The sequence below is a fragment of the Choloepus didactylus genome, chromosome 2 (genome assembly GCF_015220235.1).
Source record: "Choloepus didactylus isolate mChoDid1 chromosome 2, mChoDid1.pri, whole genome shotgun sequence".
Classification (NCBI taxonomy): domain Eukaryota; kingdom Metazoa; phylum Chordata; class Mammalia; order Pilosa; family Megalonychidae; genus Choloepus; species Choloepus didactylus.
The window spans coordinates 210800542-210813783 of NC_051308.1; the positions used below are offsets into that span (position 1 = coordinate 210800542).

Below are 13242 nucleotides of genomic sequence, written 5' to 3' on the forward strand. Positions count from 1 at the left end.
AACTTTTAAAAGCATAGGACTCTGCATGCTAGACTGAGGTAAATACTGATGCAGTTTAGGAGCAGGTACTGATGCTGTCAGTGTTCAGCACCGTGAGTTTAACTGTGTTTCTGCTACAAAAGTGCAATATTAGACAGTAGCTAGCTAGTACTGCTGCCTCATAACTCCAAAGAGGAAAATAGGACCTGATTAACTAAATGCACGTATTTCTTTAAGTTACTCTATTGTCCTTTGCTTGGATGCAGTGCCATGCAGATTTATGTGGCTGCTATTTTTATTTACTTTGCATTCCTTCATTAACACCTTACCTTGACTGCAAAGCCAAACATTTCCCTCTTCAACTGACCAGTAATGGCCCTTTAACTGCAGTAGAAAAAATAGTTTTTGAGTGAAAATTGGTGGTAACTGGCACTTAAGATCAGAAAAAATAAATTCTTTATACTGGATGCCTTAAGATGCTGTCTGCCAAAGCTTTGAGAGACTTTAATATAGACAGTAATACTTTCTACAATACTATTGAGTTTTTGTAGAATTGCTACATTTGATAATAAAACTTGCCTGTTTAATCTCCAAAAGAAAAAAAGAAAGTATACTTTGGAAAAAGTTAAAAAAAACAAAAACAAAGTATACTTGGGGACTGAAGGGATTTCAATAAGGTATCATTCAGTGAGAATACACAGGTTCAGTAACTGTGTATACTGTGTAAACTAAACCACTCCAATACTTGGTGGCTTAAAAAAATAAGCATTTATTATGGCTCCTGAGTCTATGGGGTGACTGGGTGTGTCTGCTGATCAGATCTTGGCTTGGCTCACTCGTGTGTCAGTGATCAGTGGAAGGGTAGCTGGGCTGGTTGGCCCAGGATGGCTTCGTCTGGGTCCATTTGGCTCTGCTCCACAGTAGTTCTCATCCTTCAGTAGGCAAACCCTAGCAGGGTTCCAAAAGAGCAAGGACTAGGCTCAAAACTGGCACAGCCACATCTGCTGCAATCTATTGGCCAGTGCATGTGATAAGGATAGTCCAGATATAAGGAAGAATAAAGCAGACCCCACCTTTTGATGGGAGGTGCTGCTTTATCACATTGCTAGGCATGTGGATATACGGAGAGGGGAGAATTAGGGATATTTTTTCAATCAACCAGTCTACCTCAAATATTATCCTATTTTGTGTCAAACAATCACACACACACACACACACACACACACACACACACACACAAGACCCTTCTTTATAGATGTATGTGTGAATATAGGGTATGGATATATTTTTGTATGCCAATATATGAGAGAGGAGAAAAATATGGTTGAGAGAATGGAAAATATACATCAGTCAAATACTAACCAAAGAAAGTTGGTGTCGTGCTGTTAATAGCCCACAAAATAGACCTTAACACAAAAAACATTACTAGAAATAAGGAGAGTGGAGAGTTGCCACATGTTGAAAAATGGGTCCAATTCACCAGGAATTTATTACAATTCTAAACATTTGAAAAATCGGGTTTTAATTAATTTAGCATCACATCAGAATGGAATTTCCTTGGGGCAGAGGAGACTATGGGTTATTGGAATGGAGGCCTCCTGCCAATAGCCAGTACCCACTTGCCAGCAATGTGAATAAGCCCCCTTAAAAGTCCATCTTCCAGCTCAGTTCAGCCTTCAGAAGACTGCTGTCTCATTGGGATGCTGAACCAGAACCACCCAACCAAATTGCTCCTAAATTTATGACCCACAGAAACTATAAGAGATAATAAATGACTGTTGTTTTGAGTCAATATGTTTTAAAATAGTTATAAAGCAATAGATAATTAATACACCATTAAAGTATATAGTTTTTCAATAAGCATTACTTTTGCTGCATGCCATGAATTTTGACATGCAGTATTTTGGTTGCAAGTATTTTCTAATATCCATTATGGTTTCTTCTTTGATCATGGGTTATTTAGAATCATTTTAAAAAAAATTTCCATATATATATATTTAGTTATCTTTTTATTATCAATCTTAAGCTTAATTATATTGTATTCAGAATATGTGATCTATATACCATTTCTGTGAAATGTATTGAGACTTGCATTGTGATCTAATATAAGCCAATTTTTTACAAATATCTATGTGTTCTTGAAAAAATTGAGTATCATTGTTATGGATTGAATTGCATTTCCCCCAAAAGATGTGTTCAAGTCCCAACCCTGTTTCCATGAATGCAATCCTATTTGGAAATAGGATTTTTGAAGATGGTATTAGTTAAGATTAGACAGGTCTTAATGCAACCTGACTGACGTTCTTCTAAGAGAGAGATGGAGAATATGTGACCATATGTTGGAGGTAGAGATTGAGTTATGACACAAGCCAGATGACACCATGGGTTGCTGACAAGTCACTTCCAGAACCTACAGACTCCAGAGGAAACATGGCCCTAGGCCTACACCTTGATTTTGGTCTTCTAGCCTCCAAAACTGTGAGAGGACAGATTTCTGTTGTTTTAAGCCACCCAGTTTGTGGTACTTTTTATGGCAGCACTAGGAAACTAAGAAAGCAGTGTCCTTTTTAAGTTCACGAGATCAAGCTTGCTAATTGTGTTTTTTAAATTGTTTGTGTCCTTGCTTGATCTATTAATTATTGAGAGGGGTATTTAAAAATATTGCATTATAAAAATAAATCTGTCAATGTCTTCTTGTGATTATATCCCTATACTTATTAGAACAATTAAATTGATTAGATGCTAAATCCTGTAAGTTTAAATTATAGAGCATTGAACTTATAAGATCCTAATAAAGAAGTTTCTTTATACAGTGTATGTATGTGTGTATCTATCTGTCTTCCTATCATCTACCTATGTTTCTAATCATCTACCTATTTCCGATATGTTTAGAATTGTAATAGATTCCTGGTGGATCAAAACTCTTTTCAAAATGTAACAACCCTCTTTATCTCTAGCAATGTTTTTAAATTTAAATTCTATTTTGTATGTTATTAATATAGCTATACCAAATTTGTTTTCATTAATTTTTCCTGATATATATTTTTACATGCTTTTTCTTCTAAACTTCCCTAGTTCCTTATTTTTTGGTTGTGTCTCCTTCAAATGTGTTTACTTAGACTTTTTTTTTACCAGAGAAGTTTATTTTGCTTACAAGAATTATGATTAATAATACATTTGGCTTCATTTCTGCCACCTTCTTTTTTTTTTTTCTTTTTCCCACTGTTTCTAGTTTTCTTTCTTTCATTTTTTCTTTCCTGTTTTTGTCTTTGGATTAAACTAGAATTTTTTTTCACCCTCATTCAATGTTTTCCCCAACATTGTTTTTGAAATTATATACTCTGTGATCAGTTCATGGTTACCCTATCAATTTTAACATGCATATTTAATTTTACAATTACTAAATTACAATTTAGTAATTAGTCTCCTCAAGAACAGCGGAAGCACCTTAACATATTTCAACACAAGTCTACCTGTCCCAACTATCTGATATTTTCATCCAGCCTTTTATCTCTTGATTTTTAATCCCACAAACCAGATAATATTGTATTTTACTAACAATATTAGTTTAAATTCACTTACATGTTTACTGTTTATTTGCTTATCATTTTTTCTTGAACCTCAGACCCTCATTCTGAAATAGTATTCCTTCTTTGTGAAGTACATTCTTTAGAAGTTCCTTGGTAAAGATCTCTTGGTAGAAAAGTCTCTCCATTTCCTTTTCTTTTCTTTTTTCTTTTTTTTTTTTTATCTGAAAATGTCTATTGCATACTTGCTGTTGAAAGAGAACTTATCCAGGTATAGAATTCAAAATCTACAGTTTATCTCACTACTTTTAAGATGTCATTCCACTGGTTTCTGACTTCTACTTATTAGTCCTTCACAGGTAAGCTGTCTTTTCTCTTTTGCTACTTTTTAAGTTTTCTCTTTGTTTTTGCTGTTTTAAAGTTTCACTATTGTTACTTTCTTTTTATTTTTCCTACTTGGATTCATATGGATTCCTGAATATGAGAGAAGATGCCATTTATCAATTTTGGAGTATTCTTATCATTCTCTCTCTGAGCATACCTTTCCCCCCATTCTCTTTATTATTTCCTTCAGGAACTCTGATTGGATGTATGTTGGGCCTTCTTACTATCTACTTCATGTCTTTTTAAACTTTCTTTTATATTTTCCCTCTTTGTTTCCATGTTGCACTCTATGCAACTTCTTCAGATTCAGCTTCTAGTACATGAATTCTTTCCTTTCTAAACTATGGGTTAGCCCATCCAATGGGTTTCTATTATCAATTATCATATCTTTTTCTTTCTGTAAGTTTTTTTTTTTTACAAATTTGCTTAATTAACTTTGGCAGCCTTTTTGTTGATTATATTTTTAATTACCTCTTTGGTTTATTTCAACATATTTTACATACTTAAATTATATTCAATACCTGAAAGAAATAATGTCTCTAATATTTGTGGGAATGATTCTGTAGTTGTTTGTTTTTTCTTGTAGGAGCCTGTTTCCTTGTTTGGTTAGAGACTTTTTTCTTTTTTAATTGTGAGTCATGTTACTTGAAACTTTGTGGAAACCTTTGAGGCCTATGTTTAATGGTATTCTTCCAGAGAGAGTCCGGGTTTGCTCTGCCAGGTGTCTGTAGGTGTTACCGATCCAGAAACACTTTAAATTTTCTTCTTGCAGTATTTTGAGTCACACATATTGTGAGTCCTTCCCTGAACACAGGTGAGTGCAGATATGGGGTAGAGAATTCTCAGAAGAATAAGTTTTTTGTTTGTTTGTCTGTCTGCTTACTCACTCTGATCCCAGGCTAAGATAGGCTTGCATACCCATGCCCACTAATACAGAAGTTTCATTTTTTAGTTTACCACTGAAGGTATTAGTTGGGGGTGGGATGGCCAAGTTTTGTGCTTGGATTCTACTTCCTGCTCCATTCAAGGCCTGACTTTGCTTCCTTTCCTTTCCTCACTTCTGGAATCCATTAAAACACAAGTGCTAGATCATAAGGGATCTGCATATGCCCCGAGGGCAACTATACCTCTCACAGTTGTTTACTCCTGTGGATTTAGACTATTTTTTCCTAGGGATTTCCTTACAACATGAGTCATGCATTAAAAACAGATGTTTTTCACATTTTATCTAATTTTTTTTCAGTTCTGCTGCACTGGTTTTTCTATGAACTATTTGTACTTATATTTAATAAACAGAAAACATTTAAAAAATTTATATTTCTTGTATATAATGCTATAACCCAGAAGGAAAGCAAAAATATTGGGATACACATTTAGGAGAGAACTCAGCATTTGAGAAGCATGCTCCAGAGAACCTGGAAGGCTACAGTGAATAACTTTATGCATCCTAGATTTTATTGTTTCTTGTTGAGTGGCTTGACACCCTGGGGCCTTGGAGCTGTCTCAGGAGGTCACCTTGTATACCTCCAATGACCCATCTGTAGTTTTACAGATCAGGATTCAGACAAGGAGCTTGATGGTCAGGAACCACAGATACATGGTATGTCATCTGCTGGAACCTGGGGGAGGCTCCACCTTACCAACAGTGGAATACTGGGATCACAACCATTTCTGCATCTCAGTTCAAAAAGTTCATCTCAGTTGAAAAGTGCAAGAAACATTTTTCGACTTTGTCTCGGATTTGGGCACAATTGCATGGGATAAAAAGATGAAACAGAGAAGGTTACTGCCCTTGAAGAGCTCACAATCTGGGGGCATGCCCTTTAGCAGCAAAAGAGAGAGACATATACACAGATAATTTAAATACATTGTGGTAGGTGTTGCGATGTTGGTAAACTCAGAGTGCCTAGGAGAAGATTAGCTTACTCTGCATGCAAAAGACTCTCTGTAGTGCCCACATTTACTATTTTTAGTTTCAGTTACAAGTAGAGACTGAGGGTAAGATCTTTCTGCCCTAATTACAAATTCTTAGGAAAGGGTGTTAAGTAAAATAAAATGGCCAACTGCACTGTGGGTTGCTGGGAGAAGACCTCTTTCTCAGAAGGGCTTGTCCAGATGACAGAAACGATTGATACTCAGGGATTTTCCAAGAAAATCATTTTCTCACTTGCTTCTGGTTTTGCCCTATTTCAGCTTCCCTTTTCCACCTCCTCGGTGGAGCGCCCTTCTGCTTTCTGAATGGGATGCTGCCAGCTTCATGAAACACTCAATAAAGCAGTGAGATCCTAAATTGCATGAAAAGTTTTTCTTTTATCAGTTTTGGTGACAAGGACAGGATCCAAAGGTGACTGCTTATAGCTCTGGAGACCATAAGAAAGACAGGTAAGGGCGCCATAGAACACTTCTCTGTCCTCCTTGCCATCTCCAAAGGTCATGGGTGAGTGCCTCTTGGATTTGAGTTCCACTCTCTATGTGTTTGAGCTTTCTAATTTCACTAGCTTTTAGTCCAAAGGTTAGTAGGTCAATCTTATTGACAAGAAGGCTCAAATTTTGAGACCAAGTCCCTAGCCTTTTGGTTCAGTCCACAGTATCATCTTTGCTGCTACATTTTTGCTACTGTTTCTTTGACTTGTGCACAAGGTTAAGAAGTGAAATGATAAAAATTGGATCCTCAAACTTTGATTCCCCACCTTCTGGCACCCTGGCATATTACATGTTCAAAAATTGCGGGGCTGGAAGCTGTGTCTGTCTAACTAAATAGCAAAATTGCGGCAAACACAACCCAGAGTGGTAATGGACATTATGGGGAGCGTTCCAATCAGACAAATTTACTTATCTTAGAGGTATACTCAAGAGAAAGGGTTCCTGTATTAAAGCAGTCCACATGGGATGCCTATTTTAATTGATACTCAGTCTACTAAGAAATTGCAAGACTTAAAAATTGTTTATATAAACTAGCAAGTTTTGTATTTCGATGTTTTCTGTGTTTCTGTGTTTTATGTCTGACTCATGGCTGAAAATTTAAAAATTGAAACTATAAGCTCTCTGTTCTATGTTTGTTGGATGTATGATATTTTCCTAACTCTAAATGGTATTACCCTATGATATTACCAATTCAATGGGGAATAAAAGAGAATCTGTAGAATTAAACCAAAACATTTAAAAATATTCAAATTCTCACAATTCGGATAAGCCTTTAACAAAGGGGACTAATCTAATATTGTTAAATAACAATAGGTGTATCTTCTGAGTTATCAATGTTAAGTATAATACAAGCATACAATTTTATTCCACTTGGGTATGTTCTTCCTAAATTTATATAGGTTTACTGATAAAATAAGCTAGCATTATATCTACTAGATCTTTAAGATGATGAAAAATGTAAATTTGTGTTTAACAACATCGAGTTATTATTTTGACAAACTTTATTTGAAGAATAATTGTCTTCTGTAGGATGTTGGCTTGAAGACCATTTCCAAGATCTTTTTGGTAACTTAAATATGCCAGGTACATGGGATATGTTTTATTAAGGAAAAAGAGTACTGAAGTAAAATGACTGGTTGTTGCAGAATGAGAAACTGGAATATGTAGGGCAAAACCTGAATGGATATAGAAAGTTGTAGGAGATTTGCGGAAAAGAAATTTTATTTATCCTGGTCAAGGTTGGCTAAGATTCAATAGATTATAAGATTTTTAAGAGTTTTCTTATCAGAAAGTATCTTCATGCAAAACTAGAATTCATTTTTCTCTCTGTCAAAATGACAAAGTTTTCTTGGATTCTTGGTCTGCTCTTAGTAAGACATTGAAAAAGGTTTTTCTTAACCATCTGAGTAATCTGCCTAGAAGGCAAAGATTTTACATCTTATTAGAGTAATCCCTTATGCTTTATATTGACCTTATGAGCATCCTTTATTAGATTTTCATTATAGAAGAACAATTCTTCTCACTTTTGAAAGAATTAAGGTTTTTTTTTAAAGTATATAATCATGTTAATGCCTATTTTTTTAATTCAGTTTTTCTGAGATATATTCACATACTCTACAATCATCCACAGCATACAATCAGTTGTTCACAGTACCATAATATAGTTGTGTATTCATCACCAAAATCAATTTTTGAACATTTTCATTATTTCAAAAAAAAAAAAAGAATAACAATACAAGTAAAGACCACCCAAAACATCCCATCTCCCCATCCCCCATTATTCATTTAATTTTTGTTCCCACTTTTCTACCCATCTGTCCATACACTGGATGAAGGGGGCTTATTTATTTTTAAAATCTTTTATTTTCACTTTGGTTAAGTAGGGAACCAAATATTGCCTCACAGTGATCCATGATCCTATTTAACAATGTTCAAACCTGACAATTTTTTGGCATTTTGCCTTCCCAAAATCGAACCCTAAATGACATCTTATTGATCTCAAACTGTCTTTCGAATTTTCCAGAGGGCCCCTGGAAAATCACAAAGGATTTGTTCTTTCACCTTGTAAAGAACTAATTAGAAATTAGAAATAATTAGGTACATCTACTAGATCTTTAAGATGAAAAATGTAAATTTGCATTTTACCACATTGAGTTATTATTTTGACAAACTTTATTTGAAGAATAATTGTCTTCTGTAGGATGTTGGCTTGAAGACTGTTTCCAAGATCTTTTTTGGTAACTAAAATATGCAAGGTGTGCAGGATGTGTTTTTGCTAAGGAAAAAGAGAGTGGTTTTGTACCAAAGTAAAATGACTTATGATATGATATGTTGTGGGTTGCATGGGAAATATGGTCAAATTAAAAAGGATTTTCTAACCCTCCTTTGGCTAAATTTGTATGGGTAAAATACTATCATTATAAACATTTCAGAAATTGTATAAAGTTCCTAGAGATTTGTCAATATCCTCACTGTCCATGAGCAGTCCTAGTACTGATCTGCCTGATATTAGACAACAGTATAGTGCTATTGATCGTAACTTCAGTTATTCTTAAAAAAAGTTAAATGTCACAGAAATAACCAAATTTCCTTCTCAGTTGCATTAATTTTGTAACGAACTTTCTTCGGAACTTTCACTTTCGTAAAACAGTAATAAGTTAACCACAGCTGTTTTAAGTCTTTTGTCATCTGTAGACAATTTTTATTTGGATGCTTCCCTAAAAATGCTTGTGATCAGCTACAGGCCAGAGTGCTTCATCTTCAGCAAAAAGGACTGTCTGAGACATCCATAGCCAGGTGCTATGGGGCACAGTCTTCTAATTACATGGCTTAAATAACTTTTGAGAATATTATGCTGAACTATAGAACTCTTCTGTGGGTTATCAGATTCTGTTCCTGTTTACTAAGCTATATTGCAACCCCTTTGTAAACTGCATGGTATTTTCACTTACCTAGAAATTGGACTAGATCCTGTGATCTTGCTTATATTGTTTACCCTAAATACCAGTCAAGAATTCTAGAATTCTAGTGAATAAGCCAACGAGTCCACGAGATTGCTAACATAAGATCAAGTGGAATGAGGGCTTAATTACCTGAGACTGAATGAACTGATCAAGAATTATAGTTTTGATTGGATTATTGCTGAAATTTTAATGTTCTATTCTCTAGAGACAAGGAATCCCTTAAGCTTTTCCCTTAAGCTATCTATAATTCATAAAACCTTCATGTTTTTCTCCCTGCTTGAACCCACCAGAATTTGGAAATTCTTATTGAATATTCTTATTTTTATGGTGAAATAATGATTTGCATAGGTTCAATAAGAATCAGCCCTCCTTGTTAACAGGATGTAATTGAGACTTTGGTTATATAACCATGGCTTTGACTGGAATGTCATGTTTAAGAATAATGCTCACTTAATCCAAGATCTCCAGAGCCTTTTAAGGAACTAAGGTTGACTTCATGAAGCCAATGCTTATAAAGCCTTCTTAGAAAAACCAGTCTAGTACCTGGCTCCAGGGTTGTAAATAAAGTTACTTTCTGGCAAGCAGAGGAACTATATGATACTTTGGGGACATTGAGAAAAGAGGAGTTCACCAAAATCTGTATGTACTATAGGTGAGATCTAGTGTCAAATTCTTGGCTTGGCATCCTAGCATCAAGTGGTCGTTAAAAGTCCATTCAATCTTACCAAAATTATTTGCATGGAGGCTGTAATGAATTGCAGTACATGACCCTGTTACATAAAACAAGACATTCTCTGTATGCATGCTGCCATACTTCTTATTACCTGGTTTAGGATCCCATCATGTATAGGCTATTGTTTTCTGGATCCCAGTGATGGTTTTCATTTAATTAATCTTCGATTAGATTTCTCCTTTTGAAGTTAGGAACTTCTCACATACAAGTTCCATGAAGTCAGAAAGCACATCTTATCTTGTATACAACTGATTCTTCAATGTCAAACACAATTTCCTAAACATAAACTTGTCTGATAAATATTTGCTGAATAAATGAATAATGTTTAGTTTAAAGGAAAAAAAAAAAAAAGTCCATTCAGTGGTTCCTTATAAAAACTACTACAAGGCAAACTTTAAAAAGGACTATATAGTAAATCACCATTCTTTCTGCATCTATGTAAATAATCAGGCCAAATCTAATGCAACCAGCTTATTTCATGATTAAGAATAATCTTTTTGAGGTTGTCTTTGCTCAAAAGGAGGGTGATTGTAGAAAAATTTTGTGATTCAGTGGAAAACTATAGCACACTTCTGTGGGTTATCAGATTCTGCTACTGTTCACTAAGCTATTTTGCACCCCTTTTGCAAACTGCAGATAGCTGCATGGTTTTGTCACCTACCTATAAACTGGACTAAATCCTATGATCTTGCATATATTGTTTATCCTAAATGCCAGTCAGAAAGCCTGCTTAGTATTTTTTATACATCAGGCCTCAAACTGACAAAAAACCTACTGTAATACAGGGTTCCCTTTTTTTCATGCATACCATCACATCTTCTCTAGAAGAACATGACCTGGAGTGATCCGTTATAAATCTATCTAAGGTTGCAAAACAGAGCTTTAGCACCACGCTAAATGTTCTTCAGGTCCTCCAGGCTGAAGCTGACAGCTTAGCGTCAGTGTTCTGTGAAACAGATAGGCTCTAGATTCCCCGACTGCCCACAAACAATGTATTCATTTTAATAAATCTCTCCCAGTGAAAAATAACCTGAATATTTTAAAGGATCAAGTTAAGGTGATTCATATCAGTTAGCCTCAAACATTTCAATGGGCACACCTGTTTCCTGACCTGGTTCTTGGTTTAATGGAGAATGAGGACAAACCAGTATGCTTTAGATTCATGCTTTTAATTGTGATTATCTGTCTATATGTTTTTATTTCTTGTACAAACTGTGTTTCATGAGTCAGTTCAGATTCCTTGTCACCCTCAAGACAAGCTCTTAATATAGCTAAACAAAAGGAAAATGAGATAGAAATTGGACTGTCTCTAGTAGACTAAAAATAAAAATAAAAATAATAGACACCGTGACTCTGAGAGAGAGCTGTACCCATAGTTCACTCAACTGTCCTCTCCAGTTCTCACTTTAAGGTTCTTAAATGTAATTGAACAATCACCCAATAAATCACACTGCAATCAAGAAAGGAAATATACACACATACACACACTCAAAACGCAAAGGAAAAATGGAAAAAAAATGACTTACTGAGCCTACCTGTCATCCTAACAAGAAAAGAAATCAGTGGTGGTGACCAGAATGTTTTGGTCATGTTTCCAGTAAGATCATTGGAAACATGACCAAAAGAGGGAACACTGTTAAGTAAAATAAAATGGCTGCTCACACTGAGTGTTTCTGGGAGGAAATCCCTTTCTGAGAAGGGCTTGTCCAGATAACAAGAACAATTGACCTGCAGAGGTTTTCTGAGAAAATGGAATATACCCTACAGGATTTCTGATAAGCAACAGTTGGTGATAGACTAGTTTTGGTCCAGTAGAGACAGATTATCAGAATAGAAAATCATACCATACCAATCAATGGATATCTGCTCCCCACTTTGTAAGACCCCTCTATGTGAAATGGAAACCTAATGACAGCCAATCAGAACATTTCTCCACTTGCTTCTGGGTTTGCCCTATTTGAGTTTCCCCTTTCCATCCCCTTGGTGGAGCTCCTTTCTACTTTCTGAATGGGATGCTGCCCAGTGCATGAATCGCTCAATAAAGCTGTAAGATCCTAAGCAGCATGAAAAGATTTTATCAAGGAAAACTAATTGGCCCAGTCTGGGCCAAATGTCCTTCTTCTCTGGTCCAACCACTGTGACCAATGCTGGTCTCAGAATACATACATGACAGCCAAGTTTCCGAGGGATGGTGTGGGTAGGGGCAGTTCTCAGAGAAAGGGGATTGTACTGAAAGTTTGTGAAAGGACAGTTGGCCCTTGTCTTTCTGTAGCTCTCAAATCTGTACCAGTTTTACCGCCCTCCTTCTCTGTTCTTGAGCAGTTAAGAAGCCACACAAACATTTTTGGAGATTTCAAATGGGAAAAGGCACCCTGGGCTCATGATATTGGGATGTTGGGTGGTGGGCAGGGAGCAGGTGGCTGGGCAGGGTAGCATTGCAAAGGAGAATGCTGATTCACTAGCCCCGAAGGGGCATGGTCTTGGTAATTTCACCACAGCTCAAGAACAGGCTCTGAATTTTGCAAGTTTGGAAATGTGAGCCTGTCAGTGTCTCAGAATTGATGTGATACATGGGTATTGTTTCACATTAACAAGGTTCACAATAAATGGATGTACAAATTCTAAATGAAAATTTTTTGATTTACAAAAAATATTTCGGGCATATTGGCCCACCCTTGGTTCATTTTGCAAATATCCTTTTGAACCCTGACTTGATGCCAAGCCCTGTGCTGGGTGCTGGGGATATAGATATGAATAAGGTACAGGCTTTACTCTCTAAGAGTTCTCTAACATGTGTGTACGTTGGGTATGAGCAGAAACCTCTCTCTGAAATCACACAGCTTAGGAACCCAAATCACAATTGGGAGGCAGCCTGGTGAGCATGAAATCAGAACAAGGGAGGTTGGTTGGAGGGTTGAAATGGTGAGCGGTGTCAGTCTGACAACCTGGGCCCAGATCTGTTTGCTGGGGAGAAATAGATACCAGTGTGGACCTGGCACAGCTGCCCTCCCCTGTGCAGATCTGGGACAGGGCACTGCCAGCATTTGCCCCAACGATGCTCTTTGCATGTCCACAGCTGTTGATAGCTTTCCTGAGCAGAACCTTCTTTCTGTAGATGGTTTTCAACTTACATGAAGGCTCAGTCTCTCTGGGAGCTTAACGGTTTCCACAACATCCTTCTTGGGTCTCATCCATTTTGCATTGGTCTTACTGTTTTATCACTCAGCACAGG

The 13242-nt window shown here is 36.2% G+C and overlaps 1 protein-coding gene across 1 annotated transcript in view; it reads left to right on the forward strand.

Annotated features, from left to right (window-relative positions):
* Positions 1-13242, forward strand: part of RHBDL2 (rhomboid like 2) — a 108769-nt gene that overhangs the window by 24332 nt on the left and 71195 nt on the right. The gene's annotated exons all lie outside the window — the stretch shown is intronic.